The 23,393-nt window shown below is 44.5% G+C and overlaps 20 non-coding genes across 20 annotated transcripts; 11 read left to right on the forward strand and 9 right to left on the reverse strand.

Annotated features, from left to right (window-relative positions):
* Positions 1–1,419: 1,419 nt before the first annotated feature.
* TRNAS-GCU (transfer RNA serine (anticodon GCU)) lies at positions 1,420–1,501 on the forward strand. Its single transcript has one exon. It is a non-coding gene; the product is annotated as a tRNA-Ser (tRNA).
* A 212-nt stretch (positions 1,502–1,713) lies between these two features.
* TRNAT-AGU (transfer RNA threonine (anticodon AGU)) lies at positions 1,714–1,787 on the reverse strand. Its single transcript has one exon. It is a non-coding gene; the product is annotated as a tRNA-Thr (tRNA).
* Positions 1,788–3,180: 1,393 nt separating this feature from the next.
* TRNAS-GCU (transfer RNA serine (anticodon GCU)) lies at positions 3,181–3,262 on the forward strand. The gene has a single exon. It is a non-coding gene; the product is annotated as a tRNA-Ser (tRNA).
* A 212-nt stretch (positions 3,263–3,474) lies between these two features.
* Positions 3,475–3,548, reverse strand: TRNAT-AGU (transfer RNA threonine (anticodon AGU)). The gene has a single exon. It is a non-coding gene; the product is annotated as a tRNA-Thr (tRNA).
* A 1,393-nt stretch (positions 3,549–4,941) lies between these two features.
* Positions 4,942–5,023, forward strand: TRNAS-GCU (transfer RNA serine (anticodon GCU)). The gene has a single exon. It is a non-coding gene; the product is annotated as a tRNA-Ser (tRNA).
* A 1,679-nt stretch (positions 5,024–6,702) lies between these two features.
* TRNAS-GCU (transfer RNA serine (anticodon GCU)) lies at positions 6,703–6,784 on the forward strand. The gene has a single exon. It is a non-coding gene; the product is annotated as a tRNA-Ser (tRNA).
* Positions 6,785–6,996: 212 nt separating this feature from the next.
* Positions 6,997–7,070, reverse strand: TRNAT-AGU (transfer RNA threonine (anticodon AGU)). Its single transcript has one exon. It is a non-coding gene; the product is annotated as a tRNA-Thr (tRNA).
* Positions 7,071–8,463: 1,393 nt separating this feature from the next.
* Positions 8,464–8,545, forward strand: TRNAS-GCU (transfer RNA serine (anticodon GCU)). The gene has a single exon. It is a non-coding gene; the product is annotated as a tRNA-Ser (tRNA).
* Positions 8,546–10,224: 1,679 nt separating this feature from the next.
* On the forward strand, positions 10,225–10,306 carry TRNAS-GCU (transfer RNA serine (anticodon GCU)). Its single transcript has one exon. It is a non-coding gene; the product is annotated as a tRNA-Ser (tRNA).
* A 212-nt stretch (positions 10,307–10,518) lies between these two features.
* On the reverse strand, positions 10,519–10,592 carry TRNAT-AGU (transfer RNA threonine (anticodon AGU)). Its single transcript has one exon. It is a non-coding gene; the product is annotated as a tRNA-Thr (tRNA).
* A 1,393-nt stretch (positions 10,593–11,985) lies between these two features.
* TRNAS-GCU (transfer RNA serine (anticodon GCU)) lies at positions 11,986–12,067 on the forward strand. The gene has a single exon. It is a non-coding gene; the product is annotated as a tRNA-Ser (tRNA).
* Positions 12,068–12,279: 212 nt separating this feature from the next.
* Positions 12,280–12,353, reverse strand: TRNAT-AGU (transfer RNA threonine (anticodon AGU)). The gene has a single exon. It is a non-coding gene; the product is annotated as a tRNA-Thr (tRNA).
* A 1,393-nt stretch (positions 12,354–13,746) lies between these two features.
* Positions 13,747–13,828, forward strand: TRNAS-GCU (transfer RNA serine (anticodon GCU)). Its single transcript has one exon. It is a non-coding gene; the product is annotated as a tRNA-Ser (tRNA).
* A 212-nt stretch (positions 13,829–14,040) lies between these two features.
* Positions 14,041–14,114, reverse strand: TRNAT-AGU (transfer RNA threonine (anticodon AGU)). The gene has a single exon. It is a non-coding gene; the product is annotated as a tRNA-Thr (tRNA).
* A 1,687-nt stretch (positions 14,115–15,801) lies between these two features.
* TRNAT-AGU (transfer RNA threonine (anticodon AGU)) lies at positions 15,802–15,875 on the reverse strand. Its single transcript has one exon. It is a non-coding gene; the product is annotated as a tRNA-Thr (tRNA).
* Positions 15,876–17,268: 1,393 nt separating this feature from the next.
* Positions 17,269–17,350, forward strand: TRNAS-GCU (transfer RNA serine (anticodon GCU)). Its single transcript has one exon. It is a non-coding gene; the product is annotated as a tRNA-Ser (tRNA).
* Positions 17,351–19,324: 1,974 nt separating this feature from the next.
* TRNAT-AGU (transfer RNA threonine (anticodon AGU)) lies at positions 19,325–19,398 on the reverse strand. The gene has a single exon. It is a non-coding gene; the product is annotated as a tRNA-Thr (tRNA).
* Positions 19,399–20,791: 1,393 nt separating this feature from the next.
* Positions 20,792–20,873, forward strand: TRNAS-GCU (transfer RNA serine (anticodon GCU)). Its single transcript has one exon. It is a non-coding gene; the product is annotated as a tRNA-Ser (tRNA).
* Positions 20,874–21,085: 212 nt separating this feature from the next.
* On the reverse strand, positions 21,086–21,159 carry TRNAT-AGU (transfer RNA threonine (anticodon AGU)). The gene has a single exon. It is a non-coding gene; the product is annotated as a tRNA-Thr (tRNA).
* Positions 21,160–22,552: 1,393 nt separating this feature from the next.
* On the forward strand, positions 22,553–22,634 carry TRNAS-GCU (transfer RNA serine (anticodon GCU)). The gene has a single exon. It is a non-coding gene; the product is annotated as a tRNA-Ser (tRNA).
* Positions 22,635–23,393: the final 759 nt, after the last annotated feature.

The raw sequence follows: 23,393 nt of genomic DNA on the forward strand, positions 1-23,393 counted from the left end.
GCTTTAACCAACTAAGCCACAGCACCACACCCAGACACTGTGCTCGTGCCAAAGGCAGACTTGTGTCAGCACAGGCACAGAACAGTTGTGAGGAACTTCTTGACAAATGTTACGCACATCAAGCTTCAAAATCTCTAACGCAGCATGAAAGGCAGAGGAGGAGATAGCAAAGGAGACTATGCAACGTTCTTTTGAACTCATCACTCCTCCAAAAGTTGTTGTTTTTTTCTTTTTCTTCTTTTTTCATTGCTTATTTTTCTTAGCTGTTTGGTGCCAAGAAAAACCAGCTTACGAGTAGCTTGAAAACTTTCCAGCTTTGTACATTGCTTCATTTTTGCTAAAAGGTTTAAGAGCCAAGGCTACAACTCAGATATCTCTTGTGAAGTCAAGAGGTAACAGTGGGCCAATCCCACCTAATCTTATTTTAAACAGGCAGAGTCTGTGCTCTAGAATCAAACAATGGACCGAAAATAAAAGAAGGTGGGAAAAACCAATTTGCCCATCTTTTGGCTTCCACTCCTGTGAAGATGAAATGCATGCGGGCAAAAAGATTTGGGGAAGGAAACTATCTGCATCTTGCTTCAGACCGTTTCTTACGCTTCTAACTTTTCATTTGTCCCTTGGAAGACAGCAGGCAGACATCCTCCTGTTTTTGGAAGAACACAGAGTCCTTGATCTAGAGCTAATCAACAAGCTGAAAATGAACAAAGATGGGGAAGAAAAATAGGAACGCTGCCATTTTTCATACATCCTCCACCCTTGACGTTTGAATTCATGATCGCCAAGAGGAGTTTGTGAATATGACTATTTGTGGAAAGACATCCTGCATGTGTCTTTTAACCAAATGAATCATTGCCCGAGGTGAAGTCAAAGGGAACAGATACTGAAGCGGTGACAAGAGTTTTGGGACCCCAACCACAGTCAAACACTTTGCATTCATGTAAAAATGCCAGCCAGGTAGGAGAAAAGTGTAGACTTGAAATTGATGGTTGAGCTACATCTCTGAATGTCCTGGCAAAAGAGTGGCTCCATCCAGGCGAATTTCTCTTGACGCGGGCACAGTTCATCATCCAGAGCCAATAAAAAAGGAACAGCAGAAAGTGAAAAAAAAAGATGGGGAATACATGACATTTTGCACCTGTTGACGCTTCCTAATTCCATGCCGTTAGACTGCGTGTCTGCAGCAAAGTTGGTGAGCATTACTACTTGTGACTTGCTTTACACCCTTGATTGCATTTGTAACATTTGATTATACCCTTGGCAGAAAAGGAAGAATGAAGCTTTTGTCACAATGAATTGACAGCACGGAAGCAAGGTGCTCTATTAGGAGGTGAGAAACGGCATCCTGCTTGTGTCTTTTCCTCAAGTTTCTGCTTGTGACATGCAGCTCCCAAAATCAAAGCTCGCAAGCTTGCTGTGGATGAGGTGGCCGAGTGGTTAAGGCGATGGACTGCTAATCCATTGTGCTCTGCATGCATGGGTTCGAATCCCATCCTCATCGAGCCCTTCGTCTAAAGGTGCACTGTTTTGTGCTTGCCGTGGACACCAGGCTGGCATAACCTAGGCTAAAAGGTCCAGCAAACTCGCAGGGCTTTGAAGAGATCAGCTGGAAGCATCAAGAGCAGGGCTGCTGCCTAAACCATGCCATTGCGGCACAAAGCTCCCGAGGCCACTCTTAAAACCTTTTCAAGGGCTTAATCTGCAGCCAAAGAAAGGCGCTGCTGAGAGTCGAACTCAGGATCTCCTGTTTACTAGACAGGCGCTTTAACCAACTAAGCCACAGCACCACACCCGGACACTGTGCTCGTGCCAAAGGCAGACTTGTGTCAGCACAGGCACAGAACAGTTGTGAGGAACTTCTTGACAAATGTTACGCACATCAAGCTTCAAAATCTCTAACGCAGCATGAAAGGCAGAGGAGGAGATAGCAAAGGAGACTATGCAACGTCCTTTTGAACTCATCACTCCTCCAAAAGTTGTTGTTTTTTTCTTTTTCTTCTTTTTTCATTGCTTATTTTTCTTAGCTGTTTGGTGCCAAGAAAAACCAGCTTACGAGTAGCTTGAAAACTTTCCAGCTTTGTACATTGCTTCATTTTTGCTAAAAGGTTTAAGAGCCAAGGCTACAACTCAGATATCTCTTGTGAAGTCAAGAGGTAACAGTGGGCCAATCCCACCTAATCTTATTTTAAACAGGCAGAGTCTGTGCTCTAGAATCAAACAATGGACCGAAAATAAAAGAAGTTGGGAAAAACCAATTTGCCCATCTTTTGGCTTCCACTCCTGTGAAGATGAAATGCATGCGGGCAAAAAGATTTGGGGAAGGAAACTATCTGCATCTTGCTTCAGACCGTTTCTTACGCTTCTAACTTTTCATTTGTCCCTTGGAAGACAGCAGGCAGACATCCTCCTGTTTTTGGAAGAACACAGAGTCCTTGATCTAGAGCTAATCAACAGGCTGAAAATGAACAAAGATGGGGAAGAAAAATAGGAACGCTGCCATTTTTCATACATCCTCCACCCTTGACGTTTGAATTCATGATCGCCAAGAGGAGTTTGTGAATATGACTATTTGTGGAAAGACATCCTGCATGTGTCTTTTAACCAAATGAATCATTGCCCGAGGTGAAGTCAAAGGGAACAGATACTGAAGCGGTGACAAGAGTTTTGGGACCCCAACCACAGTCAAACACTTTGCATTCATGTAAAAATGCCAGCCAGGTAGGAGAAAAGTGTAGACTTGAAATTGATGGTTGAGCTACATCTCTGAATGTCCTGGCAAAAGAGTGGCTCCATCCAGGCGAATTTCTCTTGACGCGGGCACAGTTCATCATCCAGAGCCAATAAAAAAGGAACAGCAGAAAGTGAAAAAAAAAGATGGGGAATACATGACATTTTGCACCTGTTGACGCTTCCTAATTCCATGCCGTTAGACTGCGTGTCTGCAGCAAAGTTGGTGAGCATTACTACTTGTGACTTGCTTTACACCCTTGATTGCATTTGTAACATTTGATTATACCCTTGGCAGAAAAGGAAGAATGAAGCTTTTGTCACAATGAATTGACAGCACGGAAGCAAGGTGCTCTATTAGGAGGTGAGAAACGGCATCCTGCTTGTGTCTTTTCCTCAAGTTTCTGCTTGTGACATGCAGCTCCCAAAATCAAAGCTCGCAAGCTTGCTGTGGATGAGGTGGCCGAGTGGTTAAGGCGATGGACTGCTAATCCATTGTGCTCTGCATGCATGGGTTCGAATCCCATCCTCATCGAGCCCTTCGTCTAAAGGTGCACTGTTTTGTGCTTGCCGTGGACACCAGGCTGGCATAACCTAGGCTAAAAGGTCCAGCAAACTCGCAGGGCTTTGAAGAGATCAGCTGGAAGCATCAAGAGCAGGGCTGCTGCCTAAACCATGCCATTGCGGCACAAAGCTCCCGAGGCCACTCTTAAAACCTTTTCAAGGGCTTAATCTGCAGCCAAAGAAAGGCGCTGCTGAGAGTCGAACTCAGGATCTCCTGTTTACTAGACAGGCGCTTTAACCAACTAAGCCACAGCACCACACCCGGACACTGTGCTCGTGCCAAAGGCAGACTTGTGTCAGCACAGGCACAGAACAGTTGTGAGGAACTTCTTGACAAATGTTACGCACATCAAGCTTCAAAATCTCTAACGCAGCATGAAAGGCAGAGGAGGAGATAGCAAAGGAGACTATGCAACGTCCTTTTGAACTCATCACTCCTCCAAAAGTTGTTGTTTTTTTCTTTTTCTTCTTTTTTCATTGCTTATTTTTCTTAGCTGTTTGGTGCCAAGAAAAACCAGCTTACGAGTAGCTTGAAAATTTTCCAGCTTTGTACATTGCTTCATTTTTGCTAAAAGGTTTAAGAGCCAAGGCTACAACTCAGATATCTCTTGTGAAGTCAAGAGGTAACAGTGGGCCAATCCCACCTAATCTTATTTTAAACAGGCAGAGTCTGTGCTCTAGAATCAAACAATGGACCGAAAATAAAAGAAGTTGGGAAAAACCAATTTGCCCATCTTTTGGCTTCCACTCCAGTGAAGATGAAATGCATGCGGGCAAAAAGATTTGGGGAAGGAAACTATCTGCATCTTGCTTCAGACCGTTTCTTACGCTTCTAACTTTTCATTTGTCCCTTGGAAGACAGCAGGCAGACATCCTCCTGTTTTTGGAAGAACACAGAGTCCTTGATCTAGAGCTAATCAACAGGCTGAAAATGAACAAAGATGGGGAAGAAAAATAGGAACGCTGCCATTTTTCATACATCCTCCACCCTTGACGTTTGAATTCATGATCGCCAAGAGGAGTTTGTGAATATGACTATTTGTGGAAAGACATCCTGCATGTGTCTTTTAACCAAATGAATCATTGCCCGAGGTGAAGTCAAAGGGAACAGATACTGAAGCGGTGACAAGAGTTTTGGGACCCCAACCACAGTCAAACACTTTGCATTCATGTAAAAATGCCAGCCAGGTAGGAGAAAAGTGTAGACTTGAAATTGATGGTTGAGCTACATCTCTGAATGTCCTGGCAAAAGAGTGGCTCCATCCAGGCGAATTTCTCTTGACGCGGGCACAGTTCATCATCTAGAGCCAATAAAAAAGGAACAGCAGAAAGTGAAAAAAAAAGATGGGGAATACATGACATTTTGCACCTGTTGACGCTTCCTAATTCCATGCCGTTAGACTGCGTGTCTGCAGCAAAGTTGGTGAGCATTACTACTTGTGACTTGCTTTACACCCTTGATTGCATTTGTAACATTTGATTATACCCTTGGCAGAAAAGGAAGAATGAAGCTTTTGTCACAATGAATTGACAGCACGGAAGCAAGGTGCTCTATTAGGAGGTGAGAAACGGCATCCTGCTTGTGTCTTTTCCTCAAGTTTCTGCTTGTGACATGCAGCTCCCAAAATCAAAGCTCGCAAGCTTGCTGTGGATGAGGTGGCCGAGTGGTTAAGGCGATGGACTGCTAATCCATTGTGCTCTGCATGCATGGGTTCGAATCCCATCCTCATCGAGCCCTTCGTCTAAAGGTGCACTGTTTTGTGCTTGCCGTGGACACCAGGCTGGCATATCCTAGGCTAAAAGGTCCAGCAAACTCGCAGGGCTTTGAAGAGATCAGCTGGAAGCATCAAGAGCAGGGCTGCTGCCTAAACCATGCCATTGCGGCAAAAAGCTCCCGAGGCCACTCTTAAAACCTTTTCAAAGGCTTAATCTGCAGCCAAAGAAAGGCGCTGCTGAGAGTTGAACTCGGGATCTCCTGTTTACTAGACAGGCGCTTTAACCAACTAAGCCACAGCACCACACCCAGACACTGTGCTCGTGCCAAAGGCAGACTTGTGTCAGCACAGGCACAGAACAGTTGTGAGGAACTTCTTGACAAATGTTACGCACATCAAGCTTCAAAATCTCTAACGCAGCATGAAAGGCAGAGGAGGAGATAGCAAAGGAGACTATGCAACGTCCTTTTGAACTCATCACTCCTCCAAAAGTTGTTGTTTTTTTCTTTTTCTTCTTTTTTCATTGCTTATTTTTCTTAGCTGTTTGGTGCCAAGAAAAACCAGCTTACGAGTAGCTTGAAAACTTTCCAGCTTTGTACATTGCTTCATTTTTGCTAAAAGGTTTAAGAGCCAAGGCTACAACTCAGATATCTCTTGTGAAGTCAAGAGGTAACAGTGGGCCAATCCCACCTAATCTTATTTTAAACAGGCAGAGTCTGTGCTCTAGAATCAAACAATGGACCGAAAATAAAAGAAGGTGGGAAAAACCAATTTGCCCATCTTTTGGCTTCCACTCCCGTGAAGATGAAATGCATGCGGGCAAAAAGATTTGGGGAAGGAAACTATCTGCATCTTGCTTCAGACCGTTTCTTACGCTTCTAACTTTTCATTTGTCCCTTGGAAGACAGCAGGCAGACATCCTCCTGTTTTTGGAAGAACACAGAGTCCTTGATCTAGAGCTAATCAACAGGCTGAAAATGAACAAAGATGGGGAAGAAAAATAGGAACGCTGCCATTTTTCATACATCCTCCACCCTTGACGTTTGAATTCATGATCGCCAAGAGGAGTTTGTGAATATGACTATTTGTGGAAAGACATCCTGCATGTGTCTTTTAACCAAATGAATCATTGCCCGAGGTGAAGTCAAAGGGAACAGATACTGAAGCGGTGACAAGAGTTTTGGGACCCCAACCACAGTCAAACACTTTGCATTCATGTAAAAATGCCAGCCAGGTAGGAGAAAAGTGTAGACTTGAAATTGATGGTTGAGCTACATCTCTGAATGTCCTGGCAAAAGAGTGGCTCCATCCAGGCGAATTTCTCTTGACGCGGGCACAGTTCATCATCTAGAGCCAATAAAAAAGGAACAGCAGAAAGTGAAAAAAAAAGATGGGGAATACATGACATTTTGCACCTGTTGACGCTTCCTAATTCCATGCCGTTAGACTGCGTGTCTGCAGCAAAGTTGGTGAGCATTACTACTTGTGACTTGCTTTACACCCTTGATTGCATTTGTAACATTTGATTATACCCTTGGCAGAAAAGGAAGAATGAAGCTTTTGTCACAATGAATTGACAGCACGGAAGCAAGGTGCTCTATTAGGAGGTGAGAAACGGCATCCTGCTTGTGTCTTTTCCTCAAGTTTCTGCTTGTGACATGCAGCTCCCAAAATCAAAATTCGCAAGCTTGCTGTGGATGAGGTGGCCGAGTGGTTAAGGCGATGGACTGCTAATCCATTGTGCTCTGCATGCATGGGTTCGAATCCCATCCTCATCGAGCCCTTCGTCTAAAGGTGCACTGTTTTGTGCTTGCCGTGGACACCAGGCTGGCATAACCTAGGCTAAAAGGTCCAGCAAACTCGCAGGGCTTTGAAGAGATCAGCTGGAAGCATCAAGAGCAGGGCTGCTGCCTAAACCATGCCATTGCGGCACAAAGCTCCCAAGGCCACTCTTAAAACCTTTTCAAGGGCTTAATCTGCAGCCAAAGAAAGGCGCTGCTGAGAGTCGAACTCAGGATCTCCTGTTTACTAGACAGGCGCTTTAACCAACTAAGCCACAGCACCACACCCGGACACTGTGCTCGTGCCAAAGGCAGACTTGTGTCAGCACAGGCACAGAACAGTTGTGAGGAACTTCTTGACAAATGTTACGCACATCAAGCTTCAAAATCTCTAACGCAGCATGAAAGGCAGAGGAGGAGATAGCAAAGGAGACTATGCAACGTCCTTTTGAACTCATCACTCCTCCAAAAGTTGTTGTTTTTTTCTTTTTCTTCTTTTTTCATTGCTTATTTTTCTTAGCTGTTTGGTGCCAAGAAAAACCAGCTTACGAGTAGCTTGAAAACTTTCCAGCTTTGTACATTGCTTCATTTTTGCTAAAAGGTTTAAGAGCCAAGGCTACAACTCAGATATCTCTTGTGAAGTCAAGAGGTAACAGTGGGCCAATCCTACCTAATCTTATTTTAAACAGGCAGAGTCTGTGCTCTAGAATCAAACAATGGACCGAAAATAAAAGAAGGTGGGAAAAACCAATTTGCCCATCTTTTGGCTTCCACTCCCGTGAAGATGAAATGCATGCGGGCAAAAAGATTTGGGGAAGGAAACTATCTGCATCTTGCTTCAGACCGTTTCTTACGCTTCTAACTTTTCATTTGTCCCTTGGAAGACAGCAGGCAGACATCCTCCTGTTTTTGGAAGAACACAGAGTCCTTGATCTAGAGCTAATCAACAGGCTGAAAATGAACAAAGATGGGGAAGAAAAATAGGAACGCTGCCATTTTTCATACATCCTCCACCCTTGACGTTTGAATTCATGATCGCCAAGAGGAGTTTGTGAATATGACTATTTGTGGAAAGACATCCTGCATGTGTCTTTTAACCAAATGAATCATTGCCCGAGGTGAAGTCAAAGGGAACAGATACTGAAGCGGTGACAAGAGTTTTGGGACCCCAACCACAGTCAAACACTTTGCATTCATGTAAAAATGCCAGCCAGGTAGGAGAAAAGTGTAGACTTGAAATTGATGGTTGAGCTACATCTCTGAATGTCCTGGCAAAAGAGTGGCTCCATCCAGGCGAATTTCTCTTGACGCGGGCACAGTTCATCATCCAGAGCCAATAAAAAAGGAACAGCAGAAAGTGAAAAAAAAAGATGGGGAATACATGACATTTTGCACCTGTTGACGCTTCCTAATTCCATGCCGTTAGACTGCGTGTCTGCAGCAAAGTTGGTGAGCATTACTACTTGTGACTTGCTTTACACCCTTGATTGCATTTGTAACATTTGATTATACCCTTGGCAGAAAAGGAAGAATGAAGCTTTTGTCACAATGAATTGACAGCACGGAAGCAAGGTGCTCTATTAGGAGGTGAGAAACGGCATCCTGCTTGTGTCTTTTCCTCAAGTTTCTGCTTGTGACATGCAGCTCCCAAAATCAAAGCTCACAAGCTTGCTGTGGATGAGGTGGCCGAGTGGTTAAGGCGATGGACTGCTAATCCATTGTGCTCTGCATGCATGGGTTCGAATCCCATCCTCATCGAGCCCTTCGTCTAAAGGTGCACTGTTTTGTGCTTGCCGTGGACACCAGGCTGGCATAACCTAGGCTTAAAGGTCCAGCAATCTCGCAGGGCTTTGAAGAGATCAGCTGGAAGCATCAAGAGCAGGGCTGCTGCCTAAACCATGCCATTGTGGCAAAAAGCTCCCGAGGCCACTCTTAAAACCTTTTCAAAGGCTTAATCTGCAGCCAAAGAAAGGCGCTGCTGAGAGTTGAACTCGGGATCTCCTATTTACTAGACAGGCGCTTTAACCAACTAAGCCACAGCACCACACCCAGACACTGTGCTTGTGCCAAAGGCAGACTTGTGTCAGCACAGGCACAGAACAGTTGTGAGGAACTTCTTGACAAATGTTACGCACATCAAGCTTCAAAATCTCTAACGCAGCATGAAAGGCAGAGGAGGAGATAGCAAAGGAGACTATGCAACGTTCTTTTGAACTCATCACTCCTCCAAAAGTTGTTGTTTTTTTCTTTTTCTTCTTTTTTCATTGCTTATTTTTCTTAGCTGTTTGGTGCCAAGAAAAACCAGCTTACGAGTAGCTTGAAAACTTTCCAGCTTTGTACATTGCTTCATTTTTGCTAAAAGGTTTAAGAGCCAAGGCTACAACTCAGATATCTCTTGTGAAGTCAAGAGGTAACAGTGGGCCAATCCCACCTAATCTTATTTTAAACAGGCAGAGTCTGTGCTCTAGAATCAAACAATGGACCGAAAATAAAAGAAGGTGGGAAAAACCAATTTGCCCATCTTTTGGCTTCCACTCCCGTGAAGATGAAATGCATGCGGGCAAAAAGATTTGGGGAAGGAAACTATCTGCATCTTGCTTCAGACCGTTTCTTACGCTTCTAACTTTTCATTTGTCCCTTGGAAGACAGCAGGCAGACATCCTCCTGTTTTTGGAAGAACACAGAGTCCTTGATCTAGAGCTAATCAACAGGCTGAAAATGAACAAAGATGGGGAAGAAAAATAGGAACGCTGCCATTTTTCATACATCCTCCACCCTTGACGTTTGAATTCATGATCGCCAAGAGGAGTTTGTGAATATGACTATTTGTGGAAAGACATCCTGCATGTGTCTTTTAACCAAATGAATCATTGCCCGAGGTGAAGTCAAAGGGAACAGATACTGAAGCGGTGACAAGAGTTTTGGGACCCCAACCACAGTCAAACACTTTGCATTCATGTAAAAATGCCAGCCAGGTAGGAGAAAAGTGTAGACTTGAAATTGATGGTTGAGCTACATCTCTGAATGTCCTGGCAAAAGAGTGGCTCCATCCAGGCGAATTTCTCTTGACGCGGGCACAGTTCATCATCTAGAGCCAATAAAAAAGGAACAGCAGAAAGTGAAAAAAAAAGATGGGGAATACATGACATTTTGCACCTGTTGACGCTTCCTAATTCCATGCCGTTAGACTGCGTGTCTGCAGCAAAGTTGGTGAGCATTACTACTTGTGACTTGCTTTACACCCTTGATTGCATTTGTAACATTTGATTATACCCTTGGCAGAAAAGGAAGAATGAAGCTTTTGTCACAATGAATTGACAGCACGGAAGCAAGGTGCTCTATTAGGAGGTGAGAAACGGCATCCTGCTTGTGTCTTTTCCTCAAGTTTCTGCTTGTGACATGCAGCTCCCAAAATCAAAGCTCGCAAGCTTGCTGTGGATGAGGTGGCCGAGTGGTTAAGGCGATGGACTGCTAATCCATTGTGCTCTGCATGCATGGGTTCGAATCCCATCCTCATCGAGCCCTTCGTCTAAAGGTGCACTGTTTTGTGCTTGCCGTGGACACCAGGCTGGCATAACCTAGGCTAAAAGGTCCAGCAAACTCGCAGGGCTTTGAAGAGATCAGCTGGAAGCATCAAGAGCAGGGCTGCTGCCTAAACCATGCCATTGCGGCACAAAGCTCCCGAGGCCACTCTTAAAACCTTTTCAAGGGCTTAATCTGCAGCCAAAGAAAGGCACTGCTGAGAGTCGAACTCAGGATCTCCTGTTTACTAGACAGGCGCTTTAACCAACTAAGCCACAGCACCACACCCGGACACTGTGCTCGTGCCAAAGGCAGACTTGTGTCAGCACAGGCACAGAACAGTTGTGAGGAACTTCTTGACAAATGTTACGCACATCAAGCTTCAAAATCTCTAACGCAGCATGAAAGGCAGAGGAGGAGATAGCAAAGGAGACTATGCAACGTCCTTTTGAACTCATCACTCCTCCAAAAGTTGTTGTTTTTTTCTTTTTCTTCTTTTTTCATTGCTTATTTTTCTTAGCTGTTTGGTGCCAAGAAAAACCAGCTTACGAGTAGCTTGAAAACTTTCCAGCTTTGTACATTGCTTCATTTTTGCTAAAAGGTTTAAGAGCCAAGGCTACAACTCAGATATCTCTTGTGAAGTCAAGAGGTAACAGTGGGCCAATCCCACCTAATCTTATTTTAAACAGGCAGAGTCTGTGCTCTAGAATCAAACAATGGACCGAAAATAAAAGAAGGTGGGAAAAACCAATTTGCCCATCTTTTGGCTTCCACTCCTGTGAAGATGAAATGCATGCGGGCAAAAAGATTTGGGGAAGGAAACTATCTGCATCTTGCTTCAGACCGTTTCTTACGCTTCTAACTTTTCATTTGTCCCTTGGAAGACAGCAGGCAGACATCCTCCTGTTTTTGGAAGAACACAGAGTCCTTGATCTAGAGCTAATCAACAGGCTGAAAATGAACAAAGATGGGGAAGAAAAATAGGAACGCTGCCATTTTTCATACATCCTCCACCCTTGACGTTTGAATTCATGATCGCCAAGAGGAGTTTGTGAATATGACTATTTGTGGAAAGACATCCTGCATGTGTCTTTTAACCAAATGAATCATTGCCCGAGGTGAAGTCAAAGGGAACAGATACTGAAGCGGTGACAAGAGTTTTGGGACCCCAACCACAGTCAAACACTTTGCATTCATGTAAAAATGCCAGCCAGGTAGGAGAAAAGTGTAGACTTGAAATTGATGGTTGAGCTACATCTCTGAATGTCCTGGCAAAAGAGTGGCTCCATCCAGGCGAATTTCTCTTGACGCGGGCACAGTTCATCATCTAGAGCCAATAAAAAAGGAACAGCAGAAAGTGAAAAAAAAAGATGGGGAATACATGACATTTTGCACCTGTTGACGCTTCCTAATTCCATGCCGTTAGACTGCGTGTCTGCAGCAAAGTTGGTGAGCATTACTACTTGTGACTTGCTTTACACCCTTGATTGCATTTGTAACATTTGATTATACCCTTGGCAGAAAAGGAAGAATGAAGCTTTTGTCACAATGAATTGACAGCACGGAAGCAAGGTGCTCTATTAGGAGGTGAGAAACGGCATCCTGCTTGTGTCTTTTCCTCAAGTTTCTGCTTGTGACATGCAGCTCCCAAAATCAAAGCTCGCAAGCTTGCTGTGGATGAGGTGGCCGAGTGGTTAAGGCGATGGACTGCTAATCCATTGTGCTCTGCATGCATGGGTTCGAATCCCATCCTCATCGAGCCCTTCGTCTAAAGGTGCACTGTTTTGTGCTTGCCGTGGACACCAGGCTGGCATAACCTAGGCTAAAAGGTCCAGCAAACTCGCAGGGCTTTGAAGAGATCAGCTGGAAGCATCAAGAGCAGGGCTGCTGCCTAAACCATGCCGTTGCGGCACAAAGCTCCCGAGGCCACTCTTAAAACCTTTTCAAGGGCTTAATCTGCAGCCAAAGAAAGGCGCTGCTGAGAGTCGAACTCAGGATCTCCTGTTTACTAGACAGGCGCTTTAACCAACTAAGCCACAGCACCACACCCGGACACTGTGCTCGTGCCAAAGGCAGACTTGTGTCAGCACAGGCACAGAACAGTTGTGAGGAACTTCTTGACAAATGTTACGCACATCAAGCTTCAAAATCTCTAACGCAGCATGAAAGGCAGAGGAGGAGATAGCAAAGGAGACTATGCAACGTCCTTTTGAACTCATCACTCCTCCAAAAGTTGTTGTTTTTTTCTTTTTCTTCTTTTTTCATTGCTTATTTTTCTTAGCTGTTTGGTGCCAAGAAAAACCAGCTTACGAGTAGCTTGAAAACTTTCCAGCTTTGTACATTGCTTCATTTTTGCTAAAAGGTTTAAGAGCCAAGGCTACAACTCAGATATCTCTTGTGAAGTCAAGAGGTAACAGTGGGCCAATCCTACCTAATCTTATTTTAAACAGGCAGAGTCTGTGCTCTAGAATCAAACAATGGACCGAAAATAAAAGAAGGTGGGAAAAACCAATTTGCCCATCTTTTGGCTTCCACTCCTGTGAAGATGAAATGCATGCGGGCAAAAAGATTTGGGGAAGGAAACTATCTGCATCTTGCTTCAGACCGTTTCTTACGCTTCTAACTTTTCATTTGTCCCTTGGAAGACAGCAGGCAGACATCCTCCTGTTTTTGGAAGAACACAGAGTCCTTGATCTAGAGCTAATCAACAGGCTGAAAATGAACAAAGATGGGGAAGAAAAATAGGAACGCTGCCATTTTTCATACATCCTCCACCCTTGACGTTTGAATTCATGATCGCCAAGAGGAGTTTGTGAATATGACTATTTGTGGAAAGACATCCTGCATGTGTCTTTTAACCAAATGAATCATTGCCCGAGGTGAAGTCAAAGGGAACAGATACTGAAGCGGTGACAAGAGTTTTGGGACCCCAACCACAGTCAAACACTTTGCATTCATGTAAAAATGCCAGCCAGGTAGGAGAAAAGTGTAGACTTGAAATTGATGGTTGAGCTACATCTCTGAATGTCCTGGCAAAAGAGTGGCTCCATCCAGGCGAATTTCTCTTGACGCGGGCACAGTTCATCATCTAGAGCCAATAAAAAAGGAACAGCAGAAAGTGAAAAAAAAAGATGGGGAATACATGACATTTTGCACCTGTTGACGCTTCCTAATTCCATGCCGTTAGACTGCGTGTCTGCAGCAAAGTTGGTGAGCATTACTACTTGTGACTTGCTTTACACCCTTGATTGCATTTGTAACATTTGATTATACCCTTGGCAGAAAAGGAAGAATGAAGCTTTTGTCACAATGAATTGACAGCACGGAAGCAAGGTGCTCTATTAGGAGGTGAGAAACGGCATCCTGCTTGTGTCTTTTCCTCAAGTTTCTGCTTGTGACATGCAGCTCCCAAAATCAAAGCTCGCAAGCTTGCTGTGGATGAGGTGGCCGAGTGGTTAAGGCGATGGACTGCTAATCCATTGTGCTCTGCATGCATGGGTTCGAATCCCATCCTCATCGAGCCCTTCGTCTAAAGGTGCACTGTTTTGTGCTTGCCGTGGACACCAGGCTGGCATAACCTAGGCTAAAAGGTCCAGCAAACTCGCAGGGCTTTGAAGAGATCAGCTGGAAGCATCAAGAGCAGGGCTGCTGCCTAAACCATGCCGTTGCGGCACAAAGCTCCCGAGGCCACTCTTAAAACCTTTTCAAGGGCTTAATCTGCAGCCAAAGAAAGGCGCTGCTGAGAGTCGAACTCAGGATCTCCTGTTTACTAGACAGGCGCTTTAACCAACTAAGCCACAGCACCACACCCGGACACTGTGCTCGTGCCAAAGGCAGACTTGTGTCAGCACAGGCACAGAACAGTTGTGAGGAACTTCTTGACAAATGTTACGCACATCAAGCTTCAAAATCTCTAACGCAGCATGAAAGGCAGAGGAGGAGATAGCAAAGGAGACTATGCAACGTCCTTTTGAACTCATCACTCCTCCAAAAGTTGTTGTTTTTTTCTTTTTCTTCTTTTTTCATTGCTTATTTTTCTTAGCTGTTTGGTGCCAAGAAAAACCAGCTTACGAGTAGCTTGAAAACTTTCCAGCTTTGTACATTGCTTCATTTTTGCTAAAAGGTTTAAGAGCCAAGGCTACAACTCAGATATCTCTTGTGAAGTCAAGAGGTAACAGTGGGCCAATCCTACCTAATCTTATTTTAAACAGGCAGAGTCTGTGCTCTAGAATCAAACAATGGACCGAAAATAAAAGAAGGTGGGAAAAACCAATTTGCCCATCTTTTGGCTTCCACTCCTGTGAAGATGAAATGCATGCGGGCAAAAAGATTTGGGGAAGGAAACTATCTGCATCTTGCTTCAGACCGTTTCTTACGCTTCTAACTTTTCATTTGTCCCTTGGAAGACAGCAGGCAGACATCCTCCTGTTTTTGGAAGAACACAGAGTCCTTGATCTAGAGCTAATCAACAGGCTGAAAATGAACAAAGATGGGGAAGAAAAATAGGAACGCTGCCATTTTTCATACATCCTCCACCCTTGACGTTTGAATTCATGATCGCCAAGAGGAGTTTGTGAATATGACTATTTGTGGAAAGACATCCTGCATGTGTCTTTTAACCAAATGAATCATTGCCCGAGGTGAAGTCAAAGGGAACAGATACTGAAGCGGTGACAAGAGTTTTGGGACCCCAACCACAGTCCAACACTTTGCATTCATGTAAAAATGCCAGCCAGGTAGGAGAAAAGTGTAGACTTGAAATTGATGGTTGAGCTACATCTCTGAATGTCCTGGCAAAAGAGTGGCTCCATCCAGGCGAATTTCTCTTGACGCGGGCACAGTTCATCATCTAGAGCCAATAAAAAAGGAACAGCAGAAAGTGAAAAAAAAAGATGGGGAATACATGACATTTTGCACCTGTTGACGCTTCCTAATTCCATGCCGTTAGACTGCGTGTCTGCAGCAAAGTTGGTGAGCATTACTACTTGTGACTTGCTTTACACCCTTGATTGCATTTGTAACATTTGATTATACCCTTGGCAGAAAAGGAAGAATGAAGCTTTTGTCACAATGAATTGACAGCACGGAAGCAAGGTGCTCTATTAGGAGGTGAGAAACGGCATCCTGCTTGTGTCTTTTCCTCAAGTTTCTGCTTGTGACATGCAGCTCCCAAAATCAAAGCTCGCAAGCTTGCTGTGGATGAGGTGGCCGAGTGGTTAAGGCGATGGACTGCTAATCCATTGTGCTCTGCATGCATGGGTTTGAATCCCATCCTCATCGAGCCCTTCGTCTAAAGGTGCACTGTTTTGTGCTTGCCGTGGACACCAGGCTGGCATAACCTAGGCTAAAAGGTCCAGCAAACTCGCAGGGCTTTGAAGAGATCAGCTGGAAGCATCAAGAGCAGGGCTGCTGCCTAAACCATGCCATTGTGGCAAAAAGCTCCCGAGGCCACTCTTAAAACCTTTTCAAAGGCTTAATCTGCAGCCAAAGAAAGGCGCTGCTGAGAGTCGAACTCAGGATCTCCTGTTTACTAGACAGGCGCTTTAACCAACTAAGCCACAGCACCACACCCGGACACTGTGCTCGTGCCAAAGGCAGACTTGTGTCAGCACAGGCACAGAACAGTTGTGAGGAACTTCTTGACAAATGTTACGCACATCAAGCTTCAAAATCTCTAACGCAGCATGAAAGGCAGAGGGGGAGATAGCAAAGGAGACTATGCAACGTCCTTTTGAACTCATCACTCCTCCAAAAGTTGTTGTTTTTTTCTTTTTCTTCTTTTTTCATTGCTTATTTTTCTTAGCTGTTTGGTGCCAAGAAAAACCAGCTTACGAGTAGCTTGAAAACTTTCCAGCTTTGTACATTGCTTCATTTTTGCTAAAAGGTTTAAGAGCCAAGGCTACAACTCAGATATCTCTTGTGAAGTCAAGAGGTAACAGTGGGCCAATCCCACCTAATCTTATTTTAAACAGGCAGAGTCTGTGCTCTAGAATCAAACAATGGACCGAAAATAAAAGAAGGTGGGAAAAACCAATTTGCCCATCTTTTGGCTTCCACTCCTGTGAAGATGAAATGCATGCGGGCAAAAAGATTTGGGGAAGAAAACTATCTGCATCTTGCTTCAGACCGTTTCTTACGCTTCTAACTTTTCATTTGTCCCTTGGAAGACAGCAGGCAGACATCCTCCTGTTTTTGGAAGAACACAGAGTCCTTGATCTAGAGCTAATCAACAGGCTGAAAATGAACAAAGATGGGGAAGAAAAATAGGAACGCTGCCATTTTTCATACATCCTCCACCCTTGACGTTTGAATTCATGATCGCCAAGAGGAGTTTGTGAATATGACTATTTGTGGAAAGACATCCTGCATGTGTCTTTTAACCAAATGAATCATTGCCCGAGGTGAAGTCAAAGGGAACAGATACTGAAGCGGTGACAAGAGTTTTGGGACCCCAACCACAGTCAAACACTTTGCATTCATGTAAAAATGCCAGCCAGGTAGGAGAAAAGTGTAGACTTGAAATTGATGGTTGAGCTACATCTCTGAATGTCCTGGCAAAAGAGTGGCTCCATCCAGGCGAATTTCTCTTGACGCGGGCACAGTTCATCATCTAGAGCCAATAAAAAAGGAACAGCAGAAAGTGAAAAAAAAAGATGGGGAATACATGACATTTTGCACCTGTTGACGCTTCCTAATTCCATGCCGTTAGACTGCGTGTCTGCAGCAAAGTTGGTGAGCATTACTACTTGTGACTTGCTTTACACCCTTGATTGCATTTGTAACATTTGATTATACCCTTGGCAGAAAAGGAAGAATGAAGCTTTTGTCACAATGAATTGACAGCACGGAAGCAAGGTGCTCTATTAGGAGGTGAGAAACGGCATCCTGCTTGTGTCTTTTCCTCAAGTTTCTGCTTGTGACATGCAGCTCCCAAAATCAAAGCTCGCAAGCTTGCTGTGGATGAGGTGGCCGAGTGGTTAAGGCGATGGACTGCTAATCCATTGTGCTCTGCATGCATGGGTTCGAATCCCATCCTCATCGAGCCCTTCGTCTAAAGGTGCACTGTTTTGTGCTTGCCGTGGACACCAGGCTGGCATAACCTAGGCTAAAAGGTCCAGCAAACTCGCAGGGCTTTGAAGAGATCAGCTGGAAGCATCAAGAGCAGGGCTGCTGCCTAAACCATGCCGTTGCGGCACAAAGCTCCCGAGGCCACTCTTAAAACCTTTTCAAGGGCTTAATCTGCAGCCAAAGAAAGGCGCTGCTGAGAGTCGAACTCAGGATCATCCTATTTACTAGACAGGCGCTTTAACCAACTAAGCCACAGCACCACACCCGGACACTGTGCTCGTGCCAAAGGCAGACTTGTGTCAGCACAGGCACAGAACAGTTGTGAGGAACTTCTTGACAAATGTTACGCACATCAAGCTTCAAAATCTCTAACGCAGCATGAAAGGCAGAGGAGGAGATAGCAAAGGAGACTATGCAACGTCCTTTTGAACTCATCACTCCTCCAAAAGTTGTTGTTTTTTTCTTTTTCTTCTTTTTTCATTGCTTATTTTTCTTAGCTGTTTGGTGCCAAGAAAAACCAGCTTACGAGTAGCTTGAAAACTTTCCAGCTTTGTACATTGCTTCATTTTTGCTAAAAGGTTTAAGAGCCAAGGCTACAACTCAGATATCTCTTGTGAAGTCAAGAGGTAACAGTGGGCCAATCCCACCTAATCTTATTTTAAACAGGCAGAGTCTGTGCTCTAGAATCAAACAATGGACCGAAAATAAAAGAAGGTGGGAAAAACCAATTTGCCCATCTTTTGGCTTCCACTCCCGTGAAGATGAAATGCATGCGGGCAAAAAGATTTGGGGAAGGAAACTATCTGCATCTTGCTTCAGACCGTTTCTTACGCTTCTAACTTTTCATTTGTCCCTTGGAAGACAGCAGGCAGACATCCTCCTGTTTTTGGAAGAACACAGAGTCCTTGATCTAGAGCTAATCAACAGGCTGAAAATGAACAAAGATGGGGAAGAAAAATAGGAACGCTGCCATTTTTCATACATCCTCCACCCTTGACGTTTGAATTCATGATCGCCAAGAGGAGTTTGTGAATATGACTATTTGTGGAAAGACATCCTGCATGTGTCTTTTAACCAAATGAATCATTGCCCGAGGTGAAGTCAAAGGGAACAGATACTGAAGCGGTGACAAGAGTTTTGGGACCCCAACCACAGTCAAACACTTTGCATTCATGTAAAAATGCCAGCCAGGTAGGAGAAAAGTGTAGACTTGAAATTGATGGTTGAGCTACATCTCTGAATGTCCTGGCAAAAGAGTGGCTCCATCCAGGCGAATTTCTCTTGACGCGGGCACAGTTCATCATCTAGAGCCAATAAAAAAGGAACAGCAGAAAGTGAAAAAAAAAGATGGGGAATACATGACATTTTGCACCTGTTGACGCTTCCTAATTCCATGCCGTTAGACTGCGTGTCTGCAGCAAAGTTGGTGAGCATTACTACTTGTGACTTGCTTTACACCCTTGATTGCATTTGTAACATTTGATTATACCCTTGGCAGAAAAGGAAGAATGAAGCTTTTGTCACAATGAATTGACAGCACGGAAGCAAGGTGCTCTATTAGGAGGTGAGAAACGGCATCCTGCTTGTGTCTTTTCCTCAAGTTTCTGCTTGTGACATGCAGCTCCCAAAATCAAAGCTCGCAAGCTTGCTGTGGATGAGGTGGCCGAGTGGTTAAGGCGATGGACTGCTAATCCATTGTGCTCTGCATGCATGGGTTTGAATCCCATCCTCATCGAGCCCTTCGTCTAAAGGTGCACTGTTTTGTGCTTGCCGTGGACACCAGGCTGGCATAACCTAGGCTAAAAGGTCCAGCAAACTCGCAGGGCTTTGAAGAGATCAGCTGGAAGCATCAAGAGCAGGGCTGCTGCCTAAACCATGCCATTGCGGCACAAAGCTCCCGAGGCCACTCTTAAAACCTTTTCAAGGGCTTAATCTGCAGCCAAAGAAAGGCGCTGCTGAGAGTCGAACTCAGGATCTCCTGTTTACTAGACAGGCGCTTTAACCAACTAAGCCACAGCACCACACCCGGACACTGTGCTCGTGCCAAAGGCAGACTTGTGTCAGCACAGGCACAGAACAGTTGTGAGGAACTTCTTGACAAATGTTACGCACATCAAGCTTCAAAATCTCTAACGCAGCATGAAAGGCAGAGGAGGAGATAGCAAAGGAGACTATGCAACGTCCTTTTGAACTCATCACTCCTCCAAAAGTTGTTGTTTTTTTCTTTTTCTTCTTTTTTCATTGCTTATTTTTCTTAGCTGTTTGGTGCCAAGAAAAACCAGCTTACGAGTAGCTTGAAAACTTTCCAGCTTTGTACATTGCTTCATTTTTGCTAAAAGGTTTAAGAGCCAAGGCTACAACTCAGATATCTCTTGTGAAGTCAAGAGGTAACAGTGAGCCAATCCTACCTAATCTTATTTTAAACAGGCAGAGTCTGTGCTCTAGAATCAAACAATGGACCGAAAATAAAAGAAGGTGGGAAAAACCAATTTGCCCATCTTTTGGCTTCCACTCCCGTGAAGATGAAATGCATGCGGGCAAAAAGATTTGGGGAAGGAAACTATCTGCATCTTGCTTCAGACCGTTTCTTACGCTTCTAACTTTTCATTTGTCCCTTGGAAGACAGCAGGCAGACATCCTCCTGTTTTTGGAAGAACACAGAGTCCTTGATCTAGAGCTAATCAACAGGCTGAAAATGAACAAAGATGGGGAAGAAAAATAGGAACGCTGCCATTTTTCATACATCCTCCACCCTTGACGTTTGAATTCATGATCGCCAAGAGGAGTTTGTGAATATGACTATTTGTGGAAAGACATCCTGCATGTGTCTTTTAACCAAATGAATCATTGCCCGAGGTGAAGTCAAAGGGAACAGATACTGAAGCGGTGACAAGAGTTTCGGGACCCCAACCACAGTCAAACACTTTGCATTCATGTAAAAATGCCAGCCAGGTAGGAGAAAAGTGTAGACTTGAAATTGATGGTTGAGCTACATCTCTGAATGTCCTGGCAAAAGAGTGGCTCCATCCAGGCGAATTTCTCTTGACGCGGGCACAGTTCATCATCTAGAGCCAATAAAAAAGGAACAGCAGAAAGTGAAAAAAAAAGATGGGGAATACATGACATTTTGCACCTGTTGACGCTTCCTAATTCCATGCCGTTAGACTGCGTGTCTGCAGCAAAGTTGGTGAGCATTACTACTTGTGACTTGCTTTACACCCTTGATTGCATTTGTAACATTTGATTATACCCTTGGCAGAAAAGGAAGAATGAAGCTTTTGTCACAATGAATTGACAGCACGGAAGCAAGGTGCTCTATTAGGAGGTGAGAAACGGCATCCTGCTTGTGTCTTTTCCTCAAGTTTCTGCTTGTGACATGCAGCTCCCAAAATCAAAGCTCGCAAGCTTGCTGTGGATGAGGTGGCCGAGTGGTTAAGGCGATGGACTGCTAATCCATTGTGCTCTGCATGCATGGGTTCGAATCCCATCCTCATCGAGCCCTTCGTCTAAAGGTGCACTGTTTTGTGCTTGCCGTGGACACCAGGCTGGCATAACCTAGGCTAAAAGGTCCAGCAAACTCGCAGGGCTTTGAAGAGATCAGCTGGAAGCATCAAGAGCAGGGCTGCTGCCTAAACCATGCCATTGCGGCACAAAGCTCCCGAGGCCACTCTTAAAACCTTTTCAAGGGCTTAATCTGCAGCCAAAGAAAGGCGCTGCTGAGAGTCGAACTCAGGATCTCCTGTTTACTAGACAGGCGCTTTAACCAACTAAGCCACAGCACCACACCCGGACACTGTGCTCGTGCCAAAGGCAGACTTGTGTCAGCACAGGCACGGAACAGTTGTGAGGAACTTCTTGACAAATGTTACGCACATCAAGCTTCAAAATCTCTAACGCAGCATGAAAGGCAGAGGAGGAGATAGCAAAGGAGACTATGCAACGTCCTTTTGAACTCATCACTCCTCCAAAAGTTGTTGTTTTTTTCTTTTTCTTCTTTTTTCATTGCTTATTTTTCTTAGCTGTTTGGTGCCAAGAAAAACCAGCTTACGAGTAGCTTGAAAACTTTCCAGCTTTGTACATTGCTTCATTTTTGCTAAAAGGTTTAAGAGCCAAGGCTACAACTCAGATATCTATTGTGAAGTCAAGAGGTAACAGTGGGCCAATCCCACCTAATCTTATTTTAAACAGGCAGAGTCTGTGCTCTAGAATCAAACAATGGACCGAAAATAAAAGAAGGTGGGAAAAACCAATTTGCCCATCTTTTGGCTTCCACTCCCGTGAAGATGAAATGCATGCGGGCAAAAAGATTTGGGGAAGGAAACTATCTGCATCTTGCTTCAGACCGTTTCTTACGCTTCTAACTTTTCATTTGTCCCTTGGAAGAGAGCAGGCAGACATCCTCCTGTTTTTGGAAGAACACAGAGTCCTTGATCTAGAGCTAATCAACAGGCTGAAAATGAACAAAGATGGGGAAGAAAAATAGGAACGCTGCCATTTTTCATACATCCTCCACCCTTGACGTTTGAATTCATGATCGCCAAGAGGAGTTTGTGAATATGACTATTTGTGGAAAGACATCCTGCATGTGTCTTTTAACCAAATGAATCATTGCCCGAGGTGAAGTCAAAGGGAACAGATACTGAAGCGGTGACAAGAGTTTTGGGACCCCAACCACAGTCAAACACTTTGCATTCATGTAAAAATGCCAGCCAGGTAGGAGAAAAGTGTAGACTTGAAATTGATGGTTGAGCTACATCTCTGAATGTCCTGGCAAAAGAGTGGCTCCATCCAGGCGAATTTCTCTTGACGCGGGCACAGTTCATCATCTAGAGCCAATAAAAAAGGAACAGCAGAAAGTGAAAAAAAAAGATGGGGAATACATGACATTTTGCACCTGTTGACGCTTCCTAATTCCATGCCGTTAGACTGCGTGTCTGCAGCAAAGTTGGTGAGCATTACTACTTGTGACTTGCTTTACACCCTTGATTGCATTTGTAACATTTGATTATACCCTTGGCAGAAAAGGAAGAATGAAGCTTTTGTCACAATGAATTGACAGCACGGAAGCAAGGTGCTCTATTAGGAGGTGAGAAACGGCATCCTGCTTGTGTCTTTTCCTCAAGTTTCTGCTTGTGACATGCAGCTCCCAAAATCAAAGCTCGCAAGCTTGCTGTGGATGAGGTGGCCGAGTGGTTAAGGCGATGGACTGCTAATCCATTGTGCTCTGCATGCATGGGTTCGAATCCCATCCTCATCGAGCCCTTCGTCTAAAGGTGCACTGTTTTGTGCTTGCCGTGGACACCAGGCTGGCATAACCTAGGCTAAAAGGTCCAGCAAACTCGCAGGGCTTTGAAGAGATCAGCTGGAAGCATCAAGAGCAGGGCTGCTGCCTAAACCATGCCATTGCGGCAAAAAGCTCCCGAGGCCACTCTTAAAACCTTTTCAAAGGCTTAATCTGCAGCCAAAGAAAGGCGCTGCTGAGAGTCGAACTCGGGATCTCCTGTTTACTAGGCAGGCGCTTTAACCAACTAAGCCACAGCACCACACCCAGACACTGTGCTCGTGCCAAAGGCAGACTTGTGTCAGCACAGGCACAGAACAGTTGTGAGGAACTTCTTGACAAATGTTACGCACATCAAGCTTCAAAATCTCTAACGCAGCATGAAAGGCAGAGGAGGAGATAGCAAAGGAGACTATGCAACGTCCTTTTGAACTCATCACTCCTCCAAAAGTTGTTGTTTTTTTCTTTTTCTTCTTTTTTCATTGCTTATTTTTCTTAGCTGTTTGGTGCCAAGAAAAACCAGCTTACGAGTAGCTTGAAAACTTTCCAGCTTTGTACATTGCTTCATTTTTGCTAAAAGGTTTAAGAGCCAAGGCTACAACTCAGATATCTCTTGTGAAGTCAAGAGGTAACAGTGGGCCAATCCCACCTAATCTTATTTTAAACAGGCAGAGTCTGTACTCTAGAATCAAACAATGGACCGAAAATAAAAGAAGGTGGGAAAAACCAATTTGC

The sequence above is a fragment of the Staurois parvus genome, unplaced genomic scaffold, assembly GCF_062004578.1.
Source record: "Staurois parvus isolate SC_StPar_1 unplaced genomic scaffold, SC_StPar_1.0 ptg000020l, whole genome shotgun sequence".
NCBI classification, from domain to species: domain Eukaryota; kingdom Metazoa; phylum Chordata; class Amphibia; order Anura; family Ranidae; genus Staurois; species Staurois parvus.